The sequence below is a fragment of the Schistocerca serialis genome, chromosome 9 (assembly GCF_023864345.2).
Source record: "Schistocerca serialis cubense isolate TAMUIC-IGC-003099 chromosome 9, iqSchSeri2.2, whole genome shotgun sequence".
NCBI classification, from domain to species: Eukaryota; Metazoa; Arthropoda; class Insecta; order Orthoptera; family Acrididae; genus Schistocerca; species Schistocerca serialis.
Genome location: NC_064646.1, coordinates 60,660,065 through 60,677,498, shown reverse-complemented (window position 1 = coordinate 60,677,498; position 17,434 = coordinate 60,660,065). Strand labels below are relative to the sequence as shown.

General features: G+C 43.0%; 1 protein-coding gene across 4 annotated transcripts in view; it reads right to left on the bottom strand.

Annotated features, from left to right (window-relative positions):
- The window catches only part of LOC126418647 (fatty acyl-CoA reductase wat-like), a 221,818-nt gene that overhangs the window by 52,112 nt on the left and 152,272 nt on the right, over nt 1-17,434 (bottom strand). The window lies entirely within an intron of this gene.

Sequence of the window (17,434 nt, the reverse complement as noted above, 5' to 3'; positions counted from 1 at the left end):
TTACGCTTAAGCCGTCGGCACACGGACCGTGCATCCGAACGTTGAGCGTTGAGCGTGCCGAGTTTCTGACGTCATAGCGTGGAATAGCAACGAAACGTTAGCGACAGCCCCGGACGGTGCACAAGTCCCGCCCATTCACCCCCCTCCACACCAATCCACGTCCTAAGCTCCGCCCATGGTCTGCCGCATGTTCCAACATCAAAGTTGTTCGTATCACAGATATGCCAGTCATGTTGTTGTTGTTGTGGTCTTCAGTCCTGAGACTGGTTTGATGCAGCTCTCCATGCTACTCTATCCTGTGCAAGCTTTTTCATCTCCCAGTACTTACTGCAACCTACATCCTTCTGAATCTGCTTAGTGTATTCATCTCTTGGTCTCCCCCTACGATTTTTATCCTCCACACTGCCCTCCAATGCTAAATTTGTGATCCCTTGATGCTATGCCTCAAAACATGTCCTACCAACCGATTCCTTCTTCTAGTCAAGTTGTGCAACAAACTTCTCTTCTCCCCAATCCTATTCAATACCTCCTCATTAGTTACATGATCTACCCACCTTATCTTCAGCATTCTTCTGTAGCACCACATTTCGAAAGCTTCTATTCTCTTCTTGTCCAAACTGGTTATCGTCATGTTTCACTTCCATACATGGCTACACTCCATACAAATACTTTCAGAAACGACTTCCTGACACTTAAATCTATACTCGATGTTAATAAATTTCTCTTCTTCAGAAACGATTTCCTTGCCATTGCCAGTCTACACTTTATATCCTCTCTACTTCGACCATCATCAGTTATTTTACTCCCTAAATAGCAAAACTCCTTTACTACTTTAAGTGTCTCATTTCCTAATCTAATCCCCTCAGCATCACCCGATTTAAATTGACTACATTCCATTATCCTCGTTTTGCTTTTGTTGATTTTCATCGTATATCCTCCTTTCAAGACACTGTCCACTCCGTTCAACTGCTCTTCCAAGTCCTTTGCTGTCTCTGACAGAATTACAATGTCATCGGCGAACCTCAAAGTTTTTATTTCTTCTCCATGGATTTTAATACCTACTCCGAATTTTTCTTTTGTTTCCTTTACTGCTTGCTCAATATACAGATTGAATAACATAGGGGAGAGGCTACAACCCTGTCTCACTCCTTTCCCAACCACTGCTTCCCTTTCATGCCCCTCGACTCTTATAACTGCCATCTGGTTTCTGTACAAATTGTAAATAGCCTTTCGCTCCCTGTATTTTACCCCTGCCACCTTTAGAATGTGAAAGAGAGTATTCCAGTCAACATTTTCAAAAGCTTTCTCTAAGTCTACAAATGCTGGAAACGTAGGTTAGCCCTTCCTTAATCGTTCTTCTAAGATAAGTCGTAAGGTTAGTATTGCCTCACGTGTTCCAACATTTCTACGGAATCCAAACTGATCTTCCCCGAGGTCCGCTTCTACCAGTTTTTCCATTCGTCTGTAAAGAATTCGCGTTAGTGTGCCAGTCATAACAAGGGAGAAAATCAGTAGTTAGTACGAAATACAGTTTTTCCGGTACCATTGTGAAAAGAACTGGAAATACGTTAATTGAATATGCGAGTTGAAAAATTATCAATAAGAATGAAAAATAAAAATGGCATGCACACTGACTTTTTTATTTCATGAGCTTTCATCTGCACTATATCAAAAAATCTGATATTTGTTAAGTGCAGTGAGCGCAAATTTCCGTCACCTCGCGTAGTGTAAGAAATTCTGTTGGAAAATATTAATTGGTAGTATCGCCAATGATGCTGTCCATTATCTCGATTGTCTAAAGTAAATGTTGTGGATAAACAAGGCAAAGTCGATGTCTTGGTTTGTTTCTGATTGCCCCATTAAGACGAAAGAATATAAGGGTGGGATAATGTAGAAATGCGTAATGCAAGCAGTCAGATATTTATACAGTGACATTCTTCATTAATATTTGCCTGTGTAATGGGTGACTTTTTACTTGTGAACTCTTATGACTGCTTGCTTGTAGCAGACACGAGATTACTTTGAGTTGTTCTTCAGTGTTTCAGAGCTTTAGAACTGCCTATTGTTAAACATATGTACATAACATCGTCAGTGTCATTCCAACACATCGTACTTTAATGTCTGTTAGATATCAGTTTTGACAGCAGTTGGCCACAACAGTCAAGATTATGTACCTTGTGTGTGATAACTTTATTGAGAGTTCATATCTATGTTTCATTTTGATAGTATTACACAAACTGCTAAGAAGTACTAACAGCACAAAACAAAAAACGACGAAGAAAAACACGACAGCGACAAGGACTACCAAAGATCATATTGATGCGCTCTTGGTTGGTGTGGTGGGGGGTAGGTGTGGAGCGGGGTAAATGGGCGGGGCTTGTGTAAATGTCGGGAGCTGTCGCTAACGTTTCCTGGAATAGCACGTTCGGGAGTCTTTCCGAACTTGCAGAGCAATATCTGGAATGTTAGATGTTCTGAGCGTGCGTCTGAGCGTTGACCAATGAGATGGCACAACACCACCTACGTCACACGCACGCCGTCTCTCTTCAGTACAGAGTTGTGAGGCGCCATATTGGCATTCATTTCAAGCCTCGTATATATGCCGTTTCTGAGCACCATCAAATTGAGAATCACTGGAAAACCTGTTGTTAACTGTGTGAGTCGTTCCAATAAAATAATGAGAAACATCATATTCGTGGCAAAAGAGTTATTGTAACTTGCGTATTATGAGAGTAGGCTATTCGAAGGCAGCGACAAACTGAAGATCCACCCAAAAGCATTATTGTTGGTACAATTTTGTTATAATTCAATTTCAATTAGTAACATATCTACGATTAAGGTTTTCTGCAAGAGCTAACACACATTTGATGAGACAACAGGAGAACGTTATCGGTGTAGCGTAATGAATAGCGTCGCTGCCTGCTGTTGAGTCGTTACATGGGGCGGTGGTTCGCGGCAAAACACCATCTAAATTTTTTTTCCTAACATTCGCGTTTTTATTGTGTTCTGATACTTTATTATTAGTTTAATATAACTATATACTATAATATTTGATGTTATGTAAATGTAACTTCACCTTTTTTTTTAGGGGTGGCTTTGTTCAATTCGCTTAATCTAAAGGACAGCTTGCGCTACTTGTATAAAGATAGGTTGCTCCTTTTGCTTTTACGCTTCGTAATTCACATGTTGCAAAGATTCTGCTACTGGGTAGGAACACTGATCAAATAAGACTGACCTTGGGGTTTTTACTAAAATGTGGGAATGATGAAATAATGTTTATCTTATGCGGATAAGTATTCCAAATTTGTACCGCACTGTTTGTAATGGAACTTTTATAAGCCTGTGTCCTTACTGATTGGACATGGTACTTTCCTTTTCGTGGACGATGGAGGAAATATGCATTTTAATAGAGTGTAGCCATGTATGGAAGTGAAACATGGACGATAAATAGTTTGGACAAGAAGAGAATAGAAGCTTTCGAAATGTGGTGCTACAGAAGAATGCTGAAGATTAGATGGGTAGATCACATAACTAATGAGGAAGTATTGAATAGGATTGGGGAGAAGAGAAGTTTGTGGCACAACTTGACCAGAAGAAGGGATCGGTTGGTAGGACATGTTCTGAGGCATCAAGGGATCACCAATTTAGTATTGGAGGGCAGCGTGGAGGATAAAAATCGTAGGGGGAGACCAAGAGATGAATACACTAAGCAGATTCAGAAGGATGTAGGTTGCAGTAAGTACTGGGAGATGAAAAAGCTTGCACAGGATAGAGTAGCATGGAGAGCTGCATCAAACCAGTCTCAGGACTGAAGACCACAACAACAACAATATGGGAATTTTACGCCTTCGCCCGTTGAGTAAGCAATGTGGTGATTTACGAACTACAAACATCCCTCAACTGCCGCTGGAGTGCGTTGCGATCACGTATACCACGTTGGGGCGCACGTACCGTATGCACAAGTCGCATCATTGCTGAGCGTTCAGCAGCACGTTGAATTTGGCACGGTCAACGTTCGACAGCACGGTCCGTGTGCCGACGGCTTTAGGTCACAAAAGTCGTGGCATAGCGATGGCCGTAGTATCGCGTAGACACGCACAAAAGGGCACTCATTTGTACTCAAATGATTCGTGTGAAAAGATTTCGAACGTAATTATCGTCTCACTTCGGGAATCAACAGGCTTTGAACTCGGAATGGTACACTACTGGCCATTAAAATTGCTAGAGCAAGAACAAATGCAGATGATAAACGGGTATTCATTGGACAAATATATTATACTACAACTCACATGTGATTACATTTTCACGCAATTTAGGTTCATAGATCCTGAGAAATCAGTACCCCTCTGGCCGTAAAAAGGGCCTCGATACCCCTGGAAATTGAGTCAAACAAAGGTTGGACAGCGTGTGCAGGTACAGCTGCCCATGCACCTTCAACACGATACCACAGTTCATCAAGAGTAGTGACTGCCGTGTTGTAACGAGCCAGTTCCTCGGCCACCATTGACCAGACGTTTTCAGTTGGTGAGAGATCTGGTGAATGTGCTTGCCAGGGCAGTAGTCGAACATTTTCTGTATCCAGAAAGGCCCGTACAGGACCTGCAACATGTGGTCGTGCATTATTCTGCTGAAATGTAGGGTTTCGCAGGGATCGAATGAAGGGTACAGCCACGGGTCGTAACACATCTGAAATGCAACGTCAACTGCTCAAAGTGCCGTCAATGCGAACAAGTGGTGAGCGAGACGTGTAACCAATGGCACCCCATACCATCACGCCGGGTGATACGCCAGTGTGGCGATGACAAATACACGCTTCCAGTGTGCGTTCACCGCGATGCCGCCAAACACGGATGCGACCATCACGATGCTGTAAACAGAACCAGGATTCATCGGAAGAAATGACCTTTTGCCATTCGTGCACCCAGGTTCGTCGTTGAGTACACCATCGCAGGCGCTCCTGTCTGTGATGCAGCGTCAGGGGTAACCACAGCCATGGTCTCCGAGCTAATAGTCCATGCTGCTGCAAACGTCGTCTAACTGTTCGTACAGATGGTTGTTGTCTTGCAAACGTCCCCATCTGTCGACTCAGGGATCGAGACGTGGCTGCACGATCCGTTACAGCCATGGGGATAAGATGCCTGTTATCTCGACTGCTAGTGATACGAGGCCGTTGGGATCCAGCACGACTTTCCATATTACCTTCCTGAACCCACCGATTCCATATTCTGCTAACAGTCATTGGATATCGACCAAAGCGAGTAACAATGTCGCGAAACGATAAACCGCAATCGCGATAGGCTACATTCCGACCTTTATCAAAGTCGGAAAAGTGATGGCACGCATTTCTCCTCCTTACAACAACGTTTCACCAGGCAACGCCGGTCAACTGCTGCTTGTCTATGAGAAATCGGCTGGAAAGTTTCCTCATGTCAGCACGTTGTAGGTGTCGCCACCGGCGCCAACCTTGTGTGAATGCTCTTAAAAGCTAATCATTTGCATATCACAGCATCTTCTTCCTGTCGGTTAAATTTCGCGTCTGTAGCACGTCATCTTCGTCGTTTAGCAATTTGAAGGGCCAGTAGTGTAGTTGGAACTAAACGCATCGGACACTCCATTTCGGAAATCGTTAGGTAATTCCGTATTCTGCGATCCGTAGTGTGAAGATTGTGTCCGAGAAGAGCAAATTTCACCACGGACAACGCAGTGACCGACGGCCTTCACCTAACGACCGAGAACAGCGGCGTTTGCGTAGAGTTGTCAGTGCTAACAGACAAGCAACACTGTGTGAAATAACCGTAGAAATCACTTTGGAACGTACGACGAATGTATCTGCTAGGTCAGTCCGGCTATGGTGGCAGACACCAATGCGAGTGTCTCTTCTCAACAGCATGAGACCGCCTGCACCGCCTCTCCTGTGCTCGTGACCGTATCGGTTGGACCCTAGACGACTGGAAAACTGTGTGGCCTGGTCAGATCAGTCCCGATTTCAGTTGGTAAGAGCTGATGGTAGGGTCCGAGTGTGGCGGAGACCGCACGAAGCCATGGACGCAAGTTACGAACAAGGCACTGTGCAAGCTGGTGGCCGCTCCATAATGGTGCGGGCTGTGTTCACATGGAATGGATGGTTGCTCTGCTCCAGCTGACTGGAAATGTTATGTTCGACTACTTGGAGACCATTTGCAGCCATTCTGGTACTTCATTTTCCCAAACAACGATGTCATCTCACAGGGCCACAATTGTTCGCGACTGGTTTGAAGAACATTCTGGACAGTTCGATGGGATGATTTGGCCATCAAAATTGCCCGACATTAATCCCATGGAACATCTATGGGACATAATGGAGATGTCAGTTCGTGCACACAATCCTACACTGGCAACACTTTCGCAATTATAGAGGGCTATAGAGTCAGCATGGCTCATTATTTCTGCAGCGGACTTCCAACGACTTGTTAAGTCCTTGCCACGTCGAGTTGCTGCACTGCGCCGGGAAAATGGCGGTCTGACACGATATTAGAGTGTATCCTACGATTCTTGTCACCTCGGTGTAAACATTTCGCTGATCAATCGAAACACTCATCACAGCCTCTAACTTCTGATATAACATTACAAGCGGCTCCATAATGCTGTATTTACATGGAGTGGACTGGGTCCTCTAGTCCAATTGAGCCGATCATTGACTGTAAATGGTTATGTTCGGCTACTTTGAGATCATTTGCAGCAATTCATGTGCTTCATGCTCCCAAAAAGCGACACACCATTTCATGGGGCCTCAGTTGTTACCGATTACTTTGAAGAACATTCTGGACAGTTCGAGCTAATGAATTGGCCACCCAGCTCGCACGTCATGAATCCCATCGAACATTTACGGGACATAATCGAGAGGTCAGTTCGTGCACAAAATCCTGCACCGGCAACGCTTTCGCAAATATGGACGGCTGTAGAGACAGCACGGCTCAACATTTCTGCAGGGGACTTGTTAAGTCCATGCGACGTCGAGTTGCTGGACTAAGCCGGACAAAAGGAGATGGAACACGATATTGCAACGTATTCCATGACTTTCGTTACCTCAGTGTATATAAAAGGCAATGGTCTGACTGACTGACACATCATCGCCCAGCCCAAACCCACAAGAATAGAAAATTGAAATCTGGATAGGTGTCGTTCAGGAAGAGATTTTTCGAAATTCCACCCCAGAAACAAGGGATAAAAGGTTTTTCGATAATATTTCACTATCAAGACAATTTTGAAACTCGACCTTGGTATTTGGTTTCTCGGTCATAAAGAAAGGAAAAGCACTTCGCTAACTTAAGTCCTATGGGAGCGAAATAGAGGGTGATATTTTTTTTGAAAATAAACCATTATTAAAGAACTGGTGAGGTAGTTTAAAAGCTACACCTTCGAAAATTAGTATTCCATTTCTTGGTTACAAATAAAAAAAAAATACATTTCATTAGTCAATCATTTTTAAGCGAAATCTGTGAAACTTCGAATTTAGCTTCTGAGTTAAAAATACATAATAATATTTTTCAACTTTTTAAATTTCAACCCCTATGGTTGTGAAATAGGGGATGAAAGTCTCTATGAAAATATTTCATTGTGCAAGCATTTTTGAAGCTAAATCTATGAAAATTTGAATAAAGCAATATGTCCTTCACGGTTTTTGGAAATTCAATCCTTAAGAGGGTGAATGTTTTATGAAAATTTTTCATTGTGCAAGCATTTTTAAACCTAAATCTATGAAAACTGGTATTTTGCTTCTCTGTTAAAAAAGAAAAAAAAAGTATTTCACTGCTTTGGAAATGCAGACGCCAAAAAGGTACAATATGGGATAAAAACTGTTTTGTTATGTGAAAGAATTGTTAAAGCTAAATCTTTGAAAATTTGTATTTCACTTCTCGGTTACATGTAAGGGAACATGTGTTACGGAATGAAAATTTATATGAAAACATCACCACAAGAACCCAGAAGACGTGATTAGCGGCCGGCCGCTGTGGAGGAGCTGTTCTAGGCGCTTCAGTCTGGAACCGCGCGACCGCTACGGTCGCAGGTTCGAATCCTGCCTCGGGCATGGATGTGTATGACGTCCTTGAGTTAGTTAGGTTTAAGTAGTTCTACGTTCTAGGGGACTGACGACCTCAGATGTTAAGTCCCATAGTGCTCAGAGCCATTTGAACCATTTGATTAACAAAAACCCTGGAGTCCAGCTGCCAGAATAGCTTTTTGTTGAGAAGCACATTTTGAAAAGATTTTGCTTTTACGGCCTCAATTAGCGCAAAAACTTTAAAACGCGTTGCATAGCTCATAGTTCTTACAGAAGCTCGAAATACAATGCGATATGCTTTTAATAGTTTCCACAACGACGCACTGTCTGGAAATATGGCAGAAAATCTCGAGATATTCTGATCGCATGGATAGTAGACCAGAGGTAAGACACAGTCAATACCTTCATTTCGCGATAGCGATGGTAATTTTTCTGATGACAGTCCCACAAAAGCCGAGTTACTGATAACGATTTTCTGAAATTCCTTTACCGAGGAAGACGAACGATATATTCTAGAATTCGAATCAAGAACAGCTGGAATATAACAAACCAATCCAGATCATTTAATAAAAGCAAATCTTCTGGTGCAGACTGTATACCAATTACACTTCTTTCACAGTATGCTGCGTACTTAGCAATCACATTCACCTGCTCGCTCGACGGAAGATCCATACCTAAAGGCTAGAAAACTGCACAGGGTCACAGCAATACCCAAGAAAGGAAGTAGGAGTAATACGACGAATTACAATTAATATCACTCACGTCGATTTGCTGTAGGATTTTGGAAAATATGCTGGGGCCGAACATTATGAATTACCTCGAAGAAAATGATCTGTTGATACATACTGAGCCCTGATTCAGAAAATATCGCTCATTTGCAATTTGGTGAGTGATCTCGACATTGAAGCTCAGACTGATTCCTTGTTTCAAGATTTCCGGAAGGATTTTGATACCGTTGCTCTCAAGCAGCTTCTAATCAGACTGCGTGCGTATGGAATATCGTCTCAATTGTGCGGCTAGATTCGTCATTTCCTATCAGAAAGGTCAGAGTTTGTAGTAACTGACCGAAAGTCATCGAGTAAAACAGAAGTGATACCTGGCGTTCAACAAACAAGTATTATAGACCATTTGTGGTATCTAAGCTGTATAAATGATTTAGGAGATAATTTGTGTAGCCGTCTTAGACTGTTTACACATAATGCTGTCAGTTACCGTCAAATAAAGATATTAGAAGATCAAAATGAATTGCAAAATGATTTAGACAAGATATATATGTGGTGGGAAACCTGGCAATCGACCATAAATAATGAAAAATTGCAAGGTCTTAAACTTGAATACCAAAAGGTACCCGTAAAATTTCGGCTACACGATAAATTGCACAAATCTGAACGCTGTCAGTTCAGCAAAACACCAAGACATGACAATTAAGAACATCCTAAACTGGAACGATGCAATAGATATCGTCGTAGGTAAAGCGAAACAAACACTGCCTTTTTATTGGTAGAAGACTTAGAAGATGCAACAGGTCTATTTCTGAGATTGGCTACGTTGCTCCTGCCCACCCTATGTTATGATACTGATGTTTGGTATGGAGTCCTTACCGAATAGGACTCACAGATGACGTCGTAAAAGTGCAAAGAAGGGTTGCTCATTTTCTGCTATCGCGAAATACGGGAGAGAATGTCACGGGTACGACACGCGGGTTGGTATGGCGATCGTTAAAACAAAGGCGATTTTCGCTGCGACGAGATCTTTTCTCGTAATTTCAATCACCTAATTTCTCCTCCAGATGCGAAAATGTTCTGTCGACGCTCACCAACAGAGGGAGAAATGATCATCGTAGTAAAATAAGAGAAATCAGAGCTCACACAGAAAGTTTTTAAGTGTTCGTTTTTCCCCGGCGCTGTTCGAAAGTGGAACGGCAGAGAAATAGTGTGACAAGTGTTTCGATGAAGCGTCTGCCAGAAACTTAAGTGTGAATTGCAGAGTAGTCGTGCAGATGTATTGAGGAGTACCCATAATTAGATCAGCGATAAACTTAACAGTGAAAATGGTGACCATGAAGTAGATGATGTCGAGGTATTCTGCTATTCTGGACGCAAAATAATGTGTAAGGATGGTGCAAGGAGGATATAAAAAATACACTAGCACAGGCAAAGAGAACATTCCTTGCCAAGAGAGGTCTACTGGTATCAAACATAGGTCTAAATTTGCGAAAGAAATTTCTGAGGATTTACGGTTGGAGCAAAGAATTGTACAGAGGATTGAGTTGACTCGTGGACTGTGTGGCGCTGTAGAAAGATGTTGAAAATTAAATGGACTTGTAAGAAATGATGTGGTACTGCACAGAATCTGTAGAGAAAGAAGAATTTGGAAAACACTGACAAGAAGAAGGGACAGGATGACAGGACCTGTGTTAAGACGTTATGGAATAACTTCCACGTTACTAGAGGGAGCTGTGGAAGGTAGCGTGCTCACAAAATACCGTGGCCAGTGAATGCACAAACAGCAGAGCACACACGGAGAGAGTAGTTGTGGTGGGGGCTGCAGGCAGGCTCTGTAGGGGAAATGCTGAGCGCTGGAGGGGAGAAGGGGAGAAGTCTAAGCGTATATTTTTTGTAATTATTAAGTCAGTCCCCTCCACACCCACATTTGCAAGGTGCCCATTCAAAAAGGTCTGTCGCCTTTGCTTTCGTTAGTATCTAACAAGAATTCCGCCAAAAACGCAGTGATTTATTTTCATCTGGCTTTTTAACCATTTGTAACTTTCAAAGAAATATCATGAAAGGCGAATTTTGAATAAAATCTATACAGTTCTCTTGTTGCCATGTTAAAAATTGCTCCTTTTGCCAAAGTGCAGCAGACTATTAACAGTCTCACCTCAGCAACATGTTGTGCAGACACAAATGCGAGAGAATCCTGAAACAGTGGTTTATTAAGTGAGGAGCTGAGGAAAAGTGAGGTCAGTATCTTATGAAAAAGTACATGTTTGGTACAAAATAAACGTGTAATGTCTTCACTTATATTGTTCCAAAACCCGTAGCATTTCTCGTTTCACCACCTATGGATGGCCCTTAAAAATTATATTCTTTCATCGAAAAAGTCTGTAGTTAGTGGAATAACGCTGCAAATAATGAAGTTTTGCGTAACAACCATACAGAAAAATACTCTCCTCTTTGTGTGCTATCATTTGGCAAAATTTCATTTTGATACCTCAGACCGTTTATGAAATAAGACGATTGTTGTGGATTTTTCACTCTGGCTTTATCGCTTGCATGACACGATGGCAAATGAGTGTGCTGTGTCAGATCAATTTTCTCGAGACAAGTGACAGAGAGATCTCCACCCAAGTCTGAAGAAAAGTTCTGTATGTTAGATATTTTTGATATGCGGCAACATATTGTGTAATGCGCACCACACGCAAAATCATAGTGACCCCTATTTTTCGTTGAAAACTTTTTCGAATGTCACGCACTGTGTTACTGCCACGTAAATACCACAATAACTATGATCATTAACGAAATGATGGGGATATCATCATGAACCTGACACATAAAGCTAAAAGTAAGCAAAAATGATTTTCTTTTTGCTAAACATTTTCTGTAAAATCGTTTGAGGAAGATTGCAGGGAGTGCACTTCGATTCTGTCATCGCCCACCGACTGAAAGGCAGAAAACTCTGTCGGCCTCCCCTTCCGAACAAACGAATAAACTCGCCCAGCGCGAATTGGCCACCTTGTCGCGCGCGGACTCTAAGAGGTGTAGGAGAAGACAGAGACTGGAAACCATCCAACAAATAGGACATTGGGTGCAGGTGGTACTAGAAAATGAAAAGGTTGGGAAAGGAGAGAAATTTGTGGTGGGGCGCCTCAGAATACTGATGAGCCAGAAAAAAAAGATCAGTATCATTCGCCGCAAACTGCAGAGTGGCTTCTGGAGTATCGATATGTATGTACGAGAGTGTTCAGGAAGTAACTTACACATTAATGTGGTTGCACAAATACTGCTCTACAGTTCAAAGTTACACCGTGACATTACACTATTTTTCAACATAGACAACAAGTCTCTGTAAGCAGCAGTCGAAATGTTTTCGTAATCTTTCAGTTCCTAGGCACTAGAAATTCGCTCCTTAGTCGCTGAGGCATTAAAGGACAGCTGTGCGAACGTCCTCGCCCTTGGAAAATCTGTCTCACTCGCAGACGTTCTTTCACCTTGCCGAAAGGATGAAAATCTCCTTCCCGATCAGCGTGACCCAGGCCTTGATCAAACTGTTGGTACCATTTCTCTACGGCTGGATGCGAGACTCCATTTGGTCCATATATCATCGGAATTTCACGGTGAATTTGTGTGCAATTTAGACGTTTTACCCACAATGATGTCCCGTTTACCTAATCTCTGGAGTGTGTGATCCAGTTTACTCTCGTACACTGATGTACCTGTTACCTGTACCGTTGTGGAACTGGGCCTGGAGAAGCCCCGGAACATGTGCTCTCTTCTGACGCTCCGCTTTGTTACACAATGCCCTACTTTAGCATGTGACGACGTGTGTAATTTACTTTCTGAAATCCCTACGCAAGTCGGAACGAGTTTTCAGTCTGCAGCGCTCACTCCACTTTATTATGGAAGTATTCCTCCAGGTAACCGTCCTCACCTCACAAGGGAAGAGTTAGCCAACGTTGACGAGTTTTGTGAGGTCACTTCCTGTTGTTTCGGTTGGGGAGCCATTCCCTCACGCGAAACGGAAAACAAGTTCTGCGACATTTCGGCAACGTGCCGCGGAAGGTTGACCCATTAAGTGGCAAGAACGAACGCTCTTTACGTTACAACCTGAACTTGCGAGACGCCACACTGAATTTATCGTTTTCAGCTGAAGCCCGTATTTGTTGACTGTTAGATTATAACATACAATCCTATGCACAGACGATGTTTGTAAGCACCAACACATTGAGGGTCTCTCGAAAACTCGTCGTTAGTGGTACCATTTATTATTGTACCCAAATGACGGGAAACATCATATTGGTTGTTAGACAATTTTCGTAATTAGTTGCTTTCGTGTTACAGCTCGCGTGGTTTGAAAGTATGCCGTTTTAAGATAATTCCACACTGAAGATCCATCAAAACCTTTCGTTGTTAGTAATATTTGTTATAATTAAATGTCACTTAATAACATGCCAGGGATTAAAGTCTGCAGAAGATCGTAACATACAATAAACGGTCGCTTGTTGCATGACTGAAGCATAGCGTAGTTTTTAGGGGTGGCAAGTTACGAAACAATGTGTAGCGGTTTTGCATCTTGCTATATTCAGTTCTTTCTTATTCTCATCTTCACGTTTTCTAGAAGACTGTGCGAGCTCCTTATTAAATGAGTACAAATATTTTCTGCAGTATTCAGGGTTACGTAAATACAAGTGCACTCTGTCTAAGGAGTGTGTTTGTCCGGCTTTCTGAAGTTTCGTAACCTGAATTCCTTACTGACTGGACATGGAACTTTCCTTTTTGTCTTACGACACATTCATGGATATTGTAGTTTTATGTACTAGCTGACAAACCATGTATTGCCTGGGTGTTTATTTATATCTGTTACCGAGAATTAGTACATGTTGGATTTTATTTTTGCCTTATAAAGCTCCTTTATATGCAACTTTTGGAGTAATATGGTTCGGGACATGAGTGAAAATCATTTTCACTTCACCGTCATGGGAGACAGCTATGTAGAGTTGGCCATGCGAAAAGCAACTTACGCTGAGGTCCATACTCCCAACATCTAGCCTCATGCTTTTTTTATGCTCATGGTATAACATAAGCTTACTGGAAATTGTACACATTTAAAGTGAAATGGTACATTTTATAAAACACTCTCGGACTTTTTGACGTATCAGTTAGAGAAAACCTCGAGCTTTCTACAGTTACCTTCATCAGCTTAGCCGGGAGCAACTGACTGTCAAACCAGCTGTTTTGGTGGCCTTATATAGCCCAAAGACAACTTCTGATTGGCCCGTCACGTGGCTGTTTTTATCGATCTGCGAGTTTTTATGCTCCGGCCGTACTTTGCCTGGTGCCTTTTAATCCTTGCAGTGTGTGTTTTTTTTGTGTAAAATATTTTTTAGATTTTTACCTCCGTTTTACAGTCGCCGCTTTTTGTATGCTTCCTTCTCTTATGTTCTGGCTTTTGTATTTTCTCTTTGTTCCGCCATGTTTTCTTCTTTATATTGTTTTAAATGTCTTCCTCTCTACGTTTACTGTCTCTAGGCTGAAGAGGAGCGCCTATGCTGCTGCCAGCCCGCCCCAGATGGGGAACTGAAAATACAATAATGAAAAAAAAAATCTTCTGATCGGACGGTTACTGCGCCACGCTGCCGCAGATAGTGAGCGTCTGCGCTGGTGGCGCTACCGCTCGCGCTGTAACGTAAACATCGTAACGAATATCTCTGGCTCTCCTCTGTATCGAGAGCTCGCTTCCATGCACCGATAAGATTATATTCGTTGTCACTGTTGAAGATCTTCTCATACATTCTTATTTATACAGCCTCTCTGATTACAGAATCCCAGTAGATAGGAGCGTGGGATAGTACTTTTGTTTCGCCAAACAGTGTTTTATGTTTCCAGAATGAGATTTTCACTCTGCAGCGGAGTGTGCGCTGATATGAAACTTCCTGGCAGATTAAAACTGTGTGCCCGACCGAGACTTGAACTCGGGACCTTTGCCTTTCGCGGGCAAGTGCTCTACCAAAGCACGACTCACGCCCGGTACTCACTGCTTTACTTCTGCCAGTACGTCGTCTCCTACCTTCCAAACTTTACAGAAGCTCTCCTGCGAACCTTGCAGAACTAGCACTCCTGAAAGAAAGGATATTGCGAAGACATGGCTTAGCCACAGCCTGGGGGATGTTTCCAGAATGAGATTTTCACTCTGCAGCGGAGTGTGCGCTGATATGGAACTTCCTGGCAGATTAAAACTGTGTGCCCGACCGAGACTCGAACTCGCAATATCCTTTCTTTCAGGAGTGCTAGTTCTGCAAGGTTCGCAGGAGAGCTTCTGTAAAGTTTGGAAGGTAGGAGACGAGGTACTGGCAGAAGTAAAGCTGTGAGTACCGGACGTGAGTCGTGCTTTGGTAGAGCACTTGCCCGCGAAAGGCAAAGGTCCAAAGTTCGAGTCTCGGTCGGGCACACAGTTTTAATCTGCCAGGAAGTTTCAGTGTTTTATGTTTGTTTGTGAGGCTTTCTTCCAGTATTCGATTTTTAATATGCCGTTGATGTTCTGCACAGTGGTCGCAAACGGTGCGGACGGAGTAAGCAGTGTAACTGCTTCCACCCTCACCTGGATACTGTTAAGTCCCAGGGATTCTGAGGTTTTACCTTGAACTGACGCGGCGGGAATTCCGAGAATGTTTTATACAACAGCGTGCCATCCGGAAAAACTTCATTCTCGAAGTGGTTGATTGTTAGGAACAAGCGGCGTAAAAATTCGGCCGCCTGTGTCATTTGCTATCAAGACTTCTGCTTCTATGATGTTTGTTGCAGAGAATGAACTTTGAGCCTCTGTGAGTGGCCCGTTTTGAGGAATGAGACCAGAGGAACGACCTTCATCGCTTTCGGAAAAAGTTTCCAAACAGCGAATTAAAGGCTCATGTTCTCAAAGTATAGAAGTCTCGGCTCATGATCTTTATTGGATTCTTGAGACCACGTAGTCCATAGTCTTTTAGCCGTTCTGGTTTATTCAGAAAGACTCGATCGTTTTCTAGGCATTTTTATTCATTAAAAAATACAAAATAAAAATGTAAGAAGCAGGCAACCGAATCACAAAGCAACCTTAGTAAATATTCTTGTAGCAAAGTACATAAACAAAACCCATGGAAAGAAGCAAAGGAAATTTGTAAATTTGTGGTAAGATCTTATGGGACCAAACTGCTGAGGTCATCGGTCCCTAAGCTGACACAGTATTTAATCTAACTTAAACTGACTTACGCTAAGGACAACACACGCACCCATGCCTGAGGGGGAATTCGAACCTCGCCGCGAGAACTGTGTCAAGGCGGCTGAGACAGCACGGCTACCCCGTGCAGCCAAGAAACAAAAAGCAATGTTGTAATGTTTTAAATATTTCGAGCGAACTCAATAAATCTGTATATCTGGCCAAGTAAATTCAACTTTAGCAGATGAAATTGTGACGCTCAGTTCTGACACTGACATCATCTTCCGAAAATACGCGTGTCACGTAGTTAAAAAGACTGGCAGAGACGTCTATTGGTTCTTAAGTGTACTACGGAACTCCTGGATCTTCAGTGGACTGCACCGTGATGACTAAACAGCCAAACTACAAAACTGAATACATGATTTTCGATAAAACTTTAAATTACATTTTTACATTCTGATTCTGATGAAATAAAGCCTATAAGTTGCCCAAAACTACGTTCAAGTTCCCTATGAAAACCCCACGAAAATTCGTCAAGTAGATCTGGTAATTAGACAAACAGACTGACACAACCGTGTTACAGTTTTATTAGTATAGATAGAGAAAGTACAGATAACCCGTCAGGATAGCCAAGAGCACTAACGCACTGCTTACTGGACTCGGGTAGGAGCGCCGGCCCCGGATCGAATCCGCCCGGCGGGTTAACGACGGCGGCTGGTGTGCCAGCCAGCATGGATGTGGTTTTTAGGCGCTTTTCCACATCCTACTAGGTGAATACTGGGCTGGTCCCCATGTCCCACCTCAGTTACACGACTCACAGACATTTGATACACGTTCACACTATTTCACGATTTACACTAGACGTGCCCACATCTCGTGGTCGTGCGGTAGCGTTCTCGCTTCCCACGCCTGGGTTCCCGGGTTCGATTCCCGGCGGGGTCAGGGATTTTCTCTGCCTCGTGATGGCTGGGTGTTGTGTGATGTCCTTAGGTTAGTTAGGTTTAAGTAGTTCTAAGTTCTAGGGGACTGATGACCATAGATGTTAAGTCCCATAGTGCTCAGAGCCATTTGAACCATAGTGCTCAGAGCCAACACTATACGCAGACCGCTGGGGTACACTACTTCCATCCTGGGGGGTATGGGGTGGCGGCAGGAAGGGCATCCGGCCACCCCTTACAATTAGCCATGCCAAATCCGTACTGACCCTGCGCACAATGCGGGATAAAGGCAGTAGCGAAAGAAAGAAAGAGATACTACAGATGTAAAGGCATGACGAGCATATAGACAAAAGAGGAAATGTGCGTTTTAATAAAGCCCTAATGTAGAAATTTCACTTGCGTCCATTGTCGTAAATAAACTATGTAGAACAGCCGACATCTGCCGCTGGACAACACTACAGTCACCAATCACGTTAATTAGCGCGTCTCATGTGACGTGGGCGCTGTGTCTCGTGAGGCTGGATTTCCCGTTCGCGTCCACATC